The following is an 11020-nucleotide window of genomic DNA, read 5'->3' as shown; positions in this document are numbered from 1 at the left end:
CTGAGGCTTATTTACTGCTCCTTTTCAACTTCTTGCTTCGCTCACTCTATTGAACAAAAACAAATTCTGTCAACTTACAACATTCACTACTCACACTGTATAGATGAACTTGTAATACATGTGAAATTCTAACACACTTTTAAATGCTTTAAACAGTATGTGAGCAGAGATGATTCGAGACTTCTAGTCCAGTTCGAAAGTTCGGTTGCGTTGTGTTGGTGTTTTTTCTGGTTGTGTTCTGATCTTCTAAATAAAAAATATGACAACGATCATATTTTCATCTTCAACGGATATTTGCATGGTAGCCCTTTGTTTTTTTTGATCTAATTGGTTGATCAGGGACGTACAATAGGTACCCTGATAGATTAGCAGGGCATTTGATGAGTTTAATATTTCCCAAGGAGCAGATCAGCATGCATCTTTGTCTTCTACAAATTTGATTATCTGGAGTAATGTGACAAATATCTGCTCCTAGTAGACTATTGTTAAACTTATACCAAAATAGGTATCTGAATATTTTGCCAGTCTTCTGCTTCCCAAAAGATATTATCAGACTTGTATTAAACTGAGAATAATATAGTCTATACGTTTGAAGACTCTCTTCTGTATTTTCAGAAAGTGTTCTAAATTGTACTAAAATGGAAACTTCCAGCTGCTCTCAGTACAAGTCTGTCTTAACATACAACTGGTTTCTTCTCTTGGATCTGATCGGTCAAACTATCAATCATTTTACAGATTGTCTTGTATAGTAGCTTTAATATTATACTAATTAGTTTATTGGGAAAACCACCGGTTGCGCCGTCTTTATAACATCGAAGGTATTACCGGTCATATTGCCGAAGTGTAGAAACCGATTTCTCTTTATATGGAGGAAGACCAATTTCTCTTTCTAGGACATAAGTGATGAGTTTACCGATCATGATGCTGAGCAGTAAATTCGTTTTTCACTACTGAGTCGATCCTCTACTAGTTTCATTTCTTATAAAGATAGTTGAATATAAAGTTTATTTAGATGATCCCGGTTTGCGCCGCCTTTTTAATATCGGTCAAATGGACAAAGCGGTAAAACTAATTTGTAGATATGAAGGAGTAAGTTGTCTGTTTCTGTTTTTCCGATTTCTATATTTCCGAGCTTCTTTTGTCTTTCCGGATTTCTTTTATCTTGCACAGACGGTGAATTTGGTTAAGTTCTTTAAATAGTTAATTACTTACTAATTAACTATATATTTTATTTAACAATTTCTCCCCTTTTGATTATTTAATTTAAATATTCAAAACTTGTAATTGTTGGACGCATAAGTTTCATTTTGATTCAAATTTTGATTCATAAAATTTTGTGAGTTGATTTCTTTAGCAATTTCTCGCTTTTTGATATTTTTAACTCATAAAATTATCAAAACCAGCATATTAAAGATAAAACAGGATTATCAAATGACATTCTTGTTTATAATTGAAAGTTTTAATCCCAAAATCATAAACTGTAAAAAGGAACATGGTAAGAAAGGATAGGCATAGGGATATAATTTAGTGTCTCCCTTGATTCGGTTTGGGATTGACCGCTAGAACTTCGTTCACGAAGTTGCGCATAAAACCGACAACTGGTTGTCAATGAGTATTACGTTCAGGACTTCTTTCCGGTTGACAAGGGACATTAATCTCGACATTTCTTTCACTTAGATGAGCATTATCAACCGAGCTCCCACCACCTCTATTGATTCTTCGGTTTGACTGAGCACTATGGGGAACTTGTGGAGGTGCTATCGTGAGAGATTGGGACATTGTTCTGGTTCTTCGAGCTAGTGGTTCTTCATCCTCTTCTTCATCTTCCTCATCATTCGATAAACGCGGGACATTTTAATAATATAAGTTCAGCTTTTTATCTAACTAATCTATATCTATATATATATAATGATGCTTAATTTTGAAAGTGTCCGGATTGCCGAATCGAGAGTTGTGGTTAATTTGGATATATATGTGAGAATAAATGGATACTTGGGTCAGATTCTGGGTTGACCCACTCATAAACTTAAAACAGTTTAAAATAAAATTAAAAATGCTATAGATATGTTTCGAACTCGCAACCTAATAAAACAAGTATAATTATTTAACCAATTAGGCTAATAATACTTTATATTTTTAATTGAACACCAAAATTATTGAACGCGGAACGTTCTAACAATATAAGTTCAAATTTTTAACAAACTAATCTATATATATATAATGATGCTTAATTTTGAAAGTGTCCGGATTGCCGGATCGAGAGCTGTGGTTAATTTGGATATATTTGTGAGAATAAATGGATACATGGGTCGGATTCTGGGTTGACCCACCCATAAACTTAAAACGATTAAAAATAAAATTAAAAACGCTATTGATATGTTTCGAACTCGCAACCTAACAAAACAAGTACAAATCTTTAACCAACTAGACTAATAACACTTTATATTTTTAATTCAACACCTAATTTGTTGAACGCGGGACGTTGTAACAATATATTTTTATCCGTGTGCATCGCCCGCAGATCTTCCTTGTATATATAATGGTGCTTAATTTTTAAAGTATCGGGATTGTCGGGTCGAGAGTTGTGATTGATTTGGATATATATGTTAGAGTAATGAATACTTGGGTCAGATTTTGGGTTAACCCGCCCATAAACTTAAAATGGTTAAAAATAAAATTAAAAATGTGATAGGATCGGCTTTATCGATAGAGACGGGGGTCTGGCTAAGGATGAAGGCTTATGAAAAACGGTTTGAAAGAAATCATGTTAGGGATTTAATTCACTTTCTATTCTACGCAAACTTGTGTAAACACTTGAAACGGATTCATGGCGGAATTGTTTACTTGGGTTTGAAGCACAAAATGAAATATGAAAAGATTACAGAAATGAAGAACAAAGCAGTTTGTTTATGGATGTTCGGAGAAACTCTTCTACGTCACCCTTCTTCCAACTACCGGAAGGATTCACTATAATATGGTTCGAATCAAATACAGTTTACACACACTTAGCTCACTATTGAACAGAACACTTTCTGTTCAATTACAAGATGAAGAATATCACTCAGCTAAAGGTGTTTTGATTCTAGCTCTCTCTCTCGATTCACACACAGTAAAATTAGAAAGAAGCTTCACAATATGAGTTCAATAAGCAAGATGATTAAGTAGTTTCTCTCTCTGCAAAATCAGATTGCTTGTTCGTTGTATTCGCTTGTTCGTAAGGCCGATTGTCCGTTGTCCTTGAGATTTGTTAAATACTGAGCAGGAGCTAACAGTTGAATCTTCAAGAATGATACGTGGCACTCTTCCATTGGAAAGCCTCCATTGTACACAGCAGGTTCTGAGCACAAGGATCGTGGTCGTACATCACTAGTAGTGCGCTGAATATTCCATCAGGGATGTACTTGCAAAACAAGTAATGTGAGGAAAACTCTTACGTGGCATTCCTTGATTGGATGCATATAACTGTTGTACTAATCTTCACTAGAAAGTGGAGCAGAAGTAGGGTACAACTATAGCACGTGTGTAGGTGAAATGCTAGATTCAAGCGTACTGCTTAAACTGAGAATTAGACGTATTTCAGTTAGACGGATTGTGAAAATAAGTCTAATGAAATAATTCATCTCCTTCTAATAGAAAAACGTCTATTAGACCGCCTGGTCTAATAGAATTAGACTCGCGTCTAATTATCTAATAACCACTAGACTGCACGTCTAACTCCACTGAGTTAGATTGCACGTCTAATTCTGGTTCTACCTCAAACTTATCTGAAGGAGTTAGACGTACGTCTAACTTTCACTTAATTAGACTACACGTCTAATTATCCAATAACCATTAGACTGCACGTCTAACTCCACTAAGTTAGACTGCACGTCTAATTCCGGTTCTACCTCAGACTTATCTGAAGGAGTTAGACGCACGTCTAACTTTCACTTAATTAGACTACACGTCTAATTATCTAATAACCATTAAACTGCACGTCTAACTCCACTAAGTTAGACTGCACATCTAATTCTGGTTCTACCTCAGACTTATTGAAGGAGTTAGACGCACGTCTAACTTTCACATTCTATTAGACTGCATGACTAACTCCACTGAGTTAGACTGCACGTCTAATTCCGCATAAATTAGACTACCCGTCTAATTGCAAATATATTAGACTACACGTCTAACTCCGATGAGTTAGACTGTACGTCTAATTCCGAATATCAATTAGACTACCCGTCTAATTACAAACATATTAGACTTACGTCTAATTCCGAATATCAATTAGACTACCCTTCTAATTACAAACATATTAGACATACGTCTAATTCCGTGTATTCATTAGACTTGCGTCTAATTCTTTACATCTATTAGACTACACGTCTAACTCCAATGAGTTAGACTGTACGTCTAATTCTTTGCATTAGACTTACGTCTAATTCTGTGTATCTATTAGACCATCCGTTTAATTACACGTCTATTAGACTACACGTCTAACTCCGATGAGTTAGACTGTAAGTCTAATTCTATGTATTCATTAGACTTGCGTCTAATTCTTTACATTCATTAGACTACACGTCTAACTCCGATGAGTTAGAATGTACGTCTAATTTTATGCAATGAAAGTCAAAATCAGTCTAATGACCCTTATTAGATCCAAGTCTTATGACATATTGTTTCAATACACCTGTATTAAAACTCATAAGTTATTTCATCATCAAAATTTCAGTGGTTAAATTATTTCAACACTTAGTCAAAATAATTTGACCCAACTATTTCCCCCTTTTTGATGAAGAAATTGCAAACCTGTATACATATTTCAAAACATGCATTCATCATATAAATAGACAAAGCCCTTGTTCACTTACATCATTCATCCAAAAACCAGTATTCGAAAAACCATCAAAGACAATTGTTCAGTAGAGTTAACTAAAGTACAAGAAGAGAGATCATTGTTCTTCCCTTTTAACTCGAGGATCGGTTGGACTCATTTCTTGACCAGGAAGCATGTTGAAGAAGGGAGGATAGTCGCGACCACCACGACCACCTGCATTTGATCTTCCACCGCGTTCACGACCACTGGCACGTCCACCTTGATCAACATTGGATAGCCTACTCCGGCCACCACCACTTCGACCTCCACCTCTCTTGGTTGTCCTAGGATTGTCATTAATGCTTGTAGCTCGCCTGGATCTTGTGCCAGTAAACACACCATCATTTCTTCTGCTTGATTCTCCTTGAATTGGTCGAGGTTGAGCACCTTCAGCATTGGCCTGTGCATCTTCCTTTGCTTGAAATTTCCTAGCAATGGAATCAGCAAATTCTTGTCGTTCATTGTCATTTCTACTCATGCAACCCTGAATTTCCACCATCTGATTCTTCACCAGACTGAATTCTTCATTGGTTTCCTTGTGGCGTTCATCATTGAATTGCCTTTCAGTATCAAATAATTCGGTTTGACGATTGATAAGATTCTTTTCAAACTTTGATAAATTTACATTTGCAATATGAGTCTCATATGTGTTCTTCTTCAAGGTGTTATTCAGCTCAGTGAGAACCGTGAAAATCTTGTTAAAGCTCTCTCTTTCCTCTTCCCTTGAGTTCAAGGTCTGAGACATGGTCTTCTGAATCGATGAGAGCATAGACCTCATAGATATTAACACTTTGTTTCCTCCGACAGATGACTCTCCATGAGACGAAATTTCTTCGGATTCCGCTGCCATACTTTGAATAGGCTCAAAGTTTGTATGAACTTGCAAGGATTGCTCCGGCTGATTCATTTTGGCTTTCTTAGCAGCTTCTTCTTGCTCTTCTTCTAAGATTTCATCTTAAGCTCTCAGAAATCTCTCAAGAAGATTTCCAGAGTAGTGAATAGGATTATTAAGATTTTCGTGAACATTTCCCATAATGGTGTCGGGAAATAACGGGGCTTCACAAAAGTTGCTTGTTGATCCTGTTCCTCCTCAGATGAGTAATTTTCTTCTTCATCGACTTTCTCTTTAAAGGGTTCCCCCTTAGTTCTGGCAGTTTCTGGCTGAGTATCCTCGGCCAATTTCTCTTGAACACCCTCTGTTCTTGCAACATGGGTTAAAATCATATTTTCTTCAATAGGAGCTTTAAAAGTCTCCTCAGTCACATCTTATAAGATAACGTCTTCTTCATTTATCTCAAGAGCTTGTTCAGGCTCTTGGACATTCACATTTTCTTCTTCTTCATTCAGACGTTCTTGGAAGGGTTGATCTAGAATGCGTCTCTCTTCGGCAGAAAGATTCCCGAATTCGATCAAGAGAGCAGCATCTAGCTCATCAGCATCATTGTCAGCGTCTCGAATATCCATAGCTTCTTCATCATTGAGAGGTTCTGCGTCAGAGCAATCGACGCCATGAATGTGTCTAGAAGCAACAGAGACATAATTGTCCAGGATATCGTTCAGCTTCTTTAATACCTTCATTTCAACATCAGCTCCTTTCACATCAGGATTGAAGTTAGCTTTCTTGGCTTCGAAAATTGGAAAAAGAGCTTTTCCAAATATGCAAGCTTCCACCAGTTCTCTTTTCTTCAGAGCCTCACCAACTTCTGAAGTTCTTGCCCATTTTAAGACTTTCTTCTCGTTTGCCACCCTCTTCTTCCATTCTTTAGTTATGGCAGCATTTCACAAAGAATCGTTGTATTTGGAAGACAGCCTCTCCATGGACCAGGATTCATAGATTCCCAATTTCTCAGTGGTAAGAACATTCACTTGATCTAAAATGAGGTCAACGATTCTTGTTGCCTCCGATACCTTTTCAAGAACTTGAGTTGCTATCTTTTTGCCTTTTCCAACAACCTCTACAGGTTTTGGAGCAGGTCTTGGTTCGCCAATCACGATTCCACCTGTCCCTTTTCTGGAGCGCATCAATTCGAAAGCAGATTGTGGTTTCTTGCAGAGCTCAGTAGGAAGCTCCATACGAACAACTTTCCCAGCTACCAATGAACCTTTAGGAACTGGAATAATGGGTTCACCAGCCACAAGGGTAAGAACAGAACCTTGTTCTAGTTGCAATGACTTTGTAGCACCGGCGGCTACAAGATCAGTTCGAACAACAAGAGACTCAATCATGTCTACAGTTTCATCATTTGGACCAGCTGACTCAACAGCAGGCCCTTCAGCAGATTCTCTCAAAGGAGAGAATATAGATTCAGCTTGTTCCACTATGGGAACATCAAATTTAGGCACAGCGGCCAAAGATTTAGAGGACTTCACCTTTACAGATTTAGACGCACGGGGCGCCCTTGTTTTCTTCTCATGTGAGGCACAAGACCTCGAAGGTTTCCTCAAAAAGGTTGAGGGAGTGGATAATGATGACATAGGAGTTGCAGCAAGTACGCCTGGACCTTGCTTCAACCTTGAATCAACAGATTCAGAGTCCTTCTGGTTTGGACTTTTCAAACTGGAGGAACTGGCCTCCGATTCGTTTACCGTTTTGGTTCTCTTTGCCCCTTTTGATATAACAGAAGCAGAACGCTTGGATCGGGTGGAAGGTTTTCCATCGGTCTGGAAACTGGAAGCACCAGATGCAGATTCAAGGTTGTTCTTCAACCTCGTCAGCGTGCTAGCCACTGAAAGAGCAGTAAATACTCTTGGAGAGTTGATCTGTACCGGTTCACCAACGGGAACCCCCAAATGCTTCAACAAATGACTCAGTTGAGCCGCATATGTAATACTTTCTTTGTTCGTCTGACTAATAGAATAGCACAAGTTCTGAAAAAGGGTATGAGCCTAGTTTACCTGGATCCCTTTTGAGATAGCACACATATAGTTAAAACGGTCTTGACTATAGAGATTGAAGGAACCAGCTTTTCCTTGTAGCGCCTTCGCCACCACGTCGTTCAGAAGAATGAAATGTGGTCTGCAGAGAAAGTAGTCTTCATCTCCTCCATGATTTCTGAAGAGAGAACCAAGTCGAATAGATGACCCTCCGTCGGAAGTTCAAAGAACTCCGCATAAGTTGCTTCGTCAAAAGAAAACTCCGTTCCGTTGACGGTTTCTACGATGGAATCATCCACCATAGTTGTCATTTTGAAGAACTCACGAACTTCGTCTTCGTAGAAGATGAACGGTCCGCCCAGATACTTCCTTAACCCAGAATATTCTAGGGTTAGGAATATCTTCACCACCTCCTATTGATCAAACGTATATACCGATGGAAAATCCACCTGTAACGTACAGTGACCGAGAGTGATTTTCTTCACCATTTTCGAAAGAATATGAATCGACACAGGATTTCAGAGAGATTTAGTGAGAGAAATGCAAAGAAAGCTAGGGTTCTTAGGAATTTTGAAGGATTGAAAACTTTCAAATTCATGCAGTAATGTCCTTATATAGATGAAAGACGGAAATACAGAATAACCGCCTATTCTAGGGGTATGGCCATTAATAAATGTTAGACGTCCTTTTTCAAGGAGTCATCATTAACAATGAGGGTATATCAGTCATTTTCTCTAACTTGATAGACACGTGTCTTCATGTTATTAAGAGATGACTGTTTGATGTTTTGAGCGGGAAAAGCAGATAGCTCTCAACGTGGGACAGCTGTCCTTGATCACTCTAATCGGCACGTAGTTAGACGTTTTTCTTACTCCACAAATCCATATAACACATCGTCTATTAGACGGATGAGTTTATTAGACGCATACGTCTAATTCCGTGTTTATAAAAAAACGTCTAATGTTTATTAGACGTGTACATCTAATTCCGCATAAACACCACGTGTTAGACGTGTGTTTATTAGACGTGAGCATCCTTTTGCTCATGACGTAAAAACGTCTAACGTCTATTAGACGTGTCCGTCTAATTGCGTAGGTATAACACCTCAACATATAGACTTAGATGTATAGATTATGAGCAAAAATACGTCTAAGTACATACTGTTTCTTTTAGACACCCTTGTCTAATTAGACCGATTAAGGATATTCGTCTAGAGAGTATCTTTACTTCCAAAGAAATTTTTCCCTCTCATTATGAATATAGACATTAAGTTTAATAAGTAACTTTTGTGGTCCAAAGACCAAAAACATTTTTAACAAAATAAAAGCATTTATTCTTCCAGAATGGCAGATGCCATTGTTGATTTTCCAAGCTGTGTACTCAGAAGAGTACTCTTCTAGCTTCCTTCTTGAGATCCTCCTGCATCACCTACAAAATAAACTATTTACACATTTTGGTACCCATACTCAATTGGGTCCTCGATCAATTAGTCCTTTAGGAATCCATATTTGAGTTATTCTAATGGATTTCCCATTTTGTGTTGTGATTAATGCATAAGATTTTGACTTAGCAGATGACTTCCTGCTAGCCACTGATCCTTTAGCTTTTGAAGAAGATTTTCTTTTAAAACTCCTTGACTTAGAGTCAGGTTTTAAATTACCAGACTTTTCTAGCTTATTCTTAAACCAGCTAACAGTCGGTGGGACATAAACTATTTCATTTTTGAAAGCAACTTCTTCATGAATAGGATCAGATTCAATGTCAGTCGTACTCCCTTTGACAAAACTTATTGCCTTAAGTTTGTCATTTGGTCTGGACTTTTTGCATGACAGATTAGGATCATTGCTATCAAATCCAAATCCGGATCTAGATCCACAAGGTTTCAACATGCTGATCTGATATTTGACAGCATCACCAGACCTTGTCCATGCACAGACAACATAGTTAAGCCTTTTGTTTTCAGATTAAAGAGTTTGAATCTGATCTTTGAGCATCTCATTCTCAGATGAGATCTCTTCAATCTTCTTTTCAAAATCATTTGACTCTTCCCTTTTAGACAGATTTTGTTTATTTACATCTGATGAAGATTTATTTTCATTTAGAGATTCTGCTAGCTTTCTGTACTCGATGACCATGTCATCTAGTGCAGCTACCAGTTGTTCCCTTGAAAACCTTTCGGAAGAGAAATCAAATATCTCAGTCTCCTGAGTTCCTTCTTCATCTTCTCTGGCCATGAAGCAAACCACGTCTTCTTCATCACTTTCACTGGATGAAAAGTACGAGCCACAGCTGTTTCCTCTGTTCTTTCCATCACCAGCCATAAGAGCCTTCAACACTTTTCTATCATTCTTGGCATCTTCACGCTTTGACTTCCGGCATTTCGATGCATAATGACCTTTAATACCACAGTTAAAACAAGAAACATTAGCTTTAGATTATCTATTATCATTAGAATTTTAAGAGTTTGAGTTAGAGTTGCTCTTCTTCGTGAAGTCGCCAAACTTCTTCACAAAGAGAGACATGGCATCATTGCTCAGCTGCTGAGCTTCCATCTTCACGTCCAGAGCGGTTGGTGGTTCTTCAGCAGTCACCAACGCCTTGGAAATGATAACAGACGAGGGTTGATCTTCTTCCATCCTACAGTTCATCTCGAACTCATAGGCCTTGAGGTCAGCAAAGAGATCAAAGAGAGAGAGATCTTGTTAAGATCTTTGGATTCTCTCATCGACATAGTCTTTAAGTCCCATTCTATTGGAAGAGCACACATGACCTTGATAGCAAGCTCCCGGTTGCCATAGGTCTTGCCTAGAATAGACAGAGAGGAGACGATCTTGTTGAATCTGGTGTCGAAATCGTTCATTGTTTCACCAGGACGCATTTTGAAGTTGTCGAACTGTTGAGTAACAACCATGATCTTGTTTTCCTTGGTTTGATCATTGCCCTCACACAGTTGAGTGAGTCTGTCCCAGACCTCTTAGGCAATGTCACATTCGATGATGTAGTTGAACATACTGTCATCAAGAAATCTGTACAGAACATCAAGAGCCATGTTGTTGAGGTTGTTCTGCCTCTTTTCATCAGCGGTCTAGTCGGCCTTCTCCTTATCAATCTTGATAGGTTCTTCTATGACAACGCTCCACATGTCATCATGAAGAGAAGAGAGATGAGAACGAACTCTTTTTCTTCCAAACGATGTAGTTTTCACGAGAGAGGGTTGGAACGGCTGTAGCACTGGCATCTTTGGGTATGTTTGACATTTTTCAGGAAAGGCTTGAGAATAGAAACAGGGCT

Source organism: Impatiens glandulifera, chromosome 6 (assembly GCF_907164915.1).
Source record: "Impatiens glandulifera chromosome 6, dImpGla2.1, whole genome shotgun sequence".
In the NCBI taxonomy this organism is placed as follows: Eukaryota; Viridiplantae; Streptophyta; class Magnoliopsida; order Ericales; family Balsaminaceae; genus Impatiens; species Impatiens glandulifera.
The sequence above is the reverse complement of the archived record's forward strand: the minus strand, read 5'-3'. Positions refer to the sequence as shown.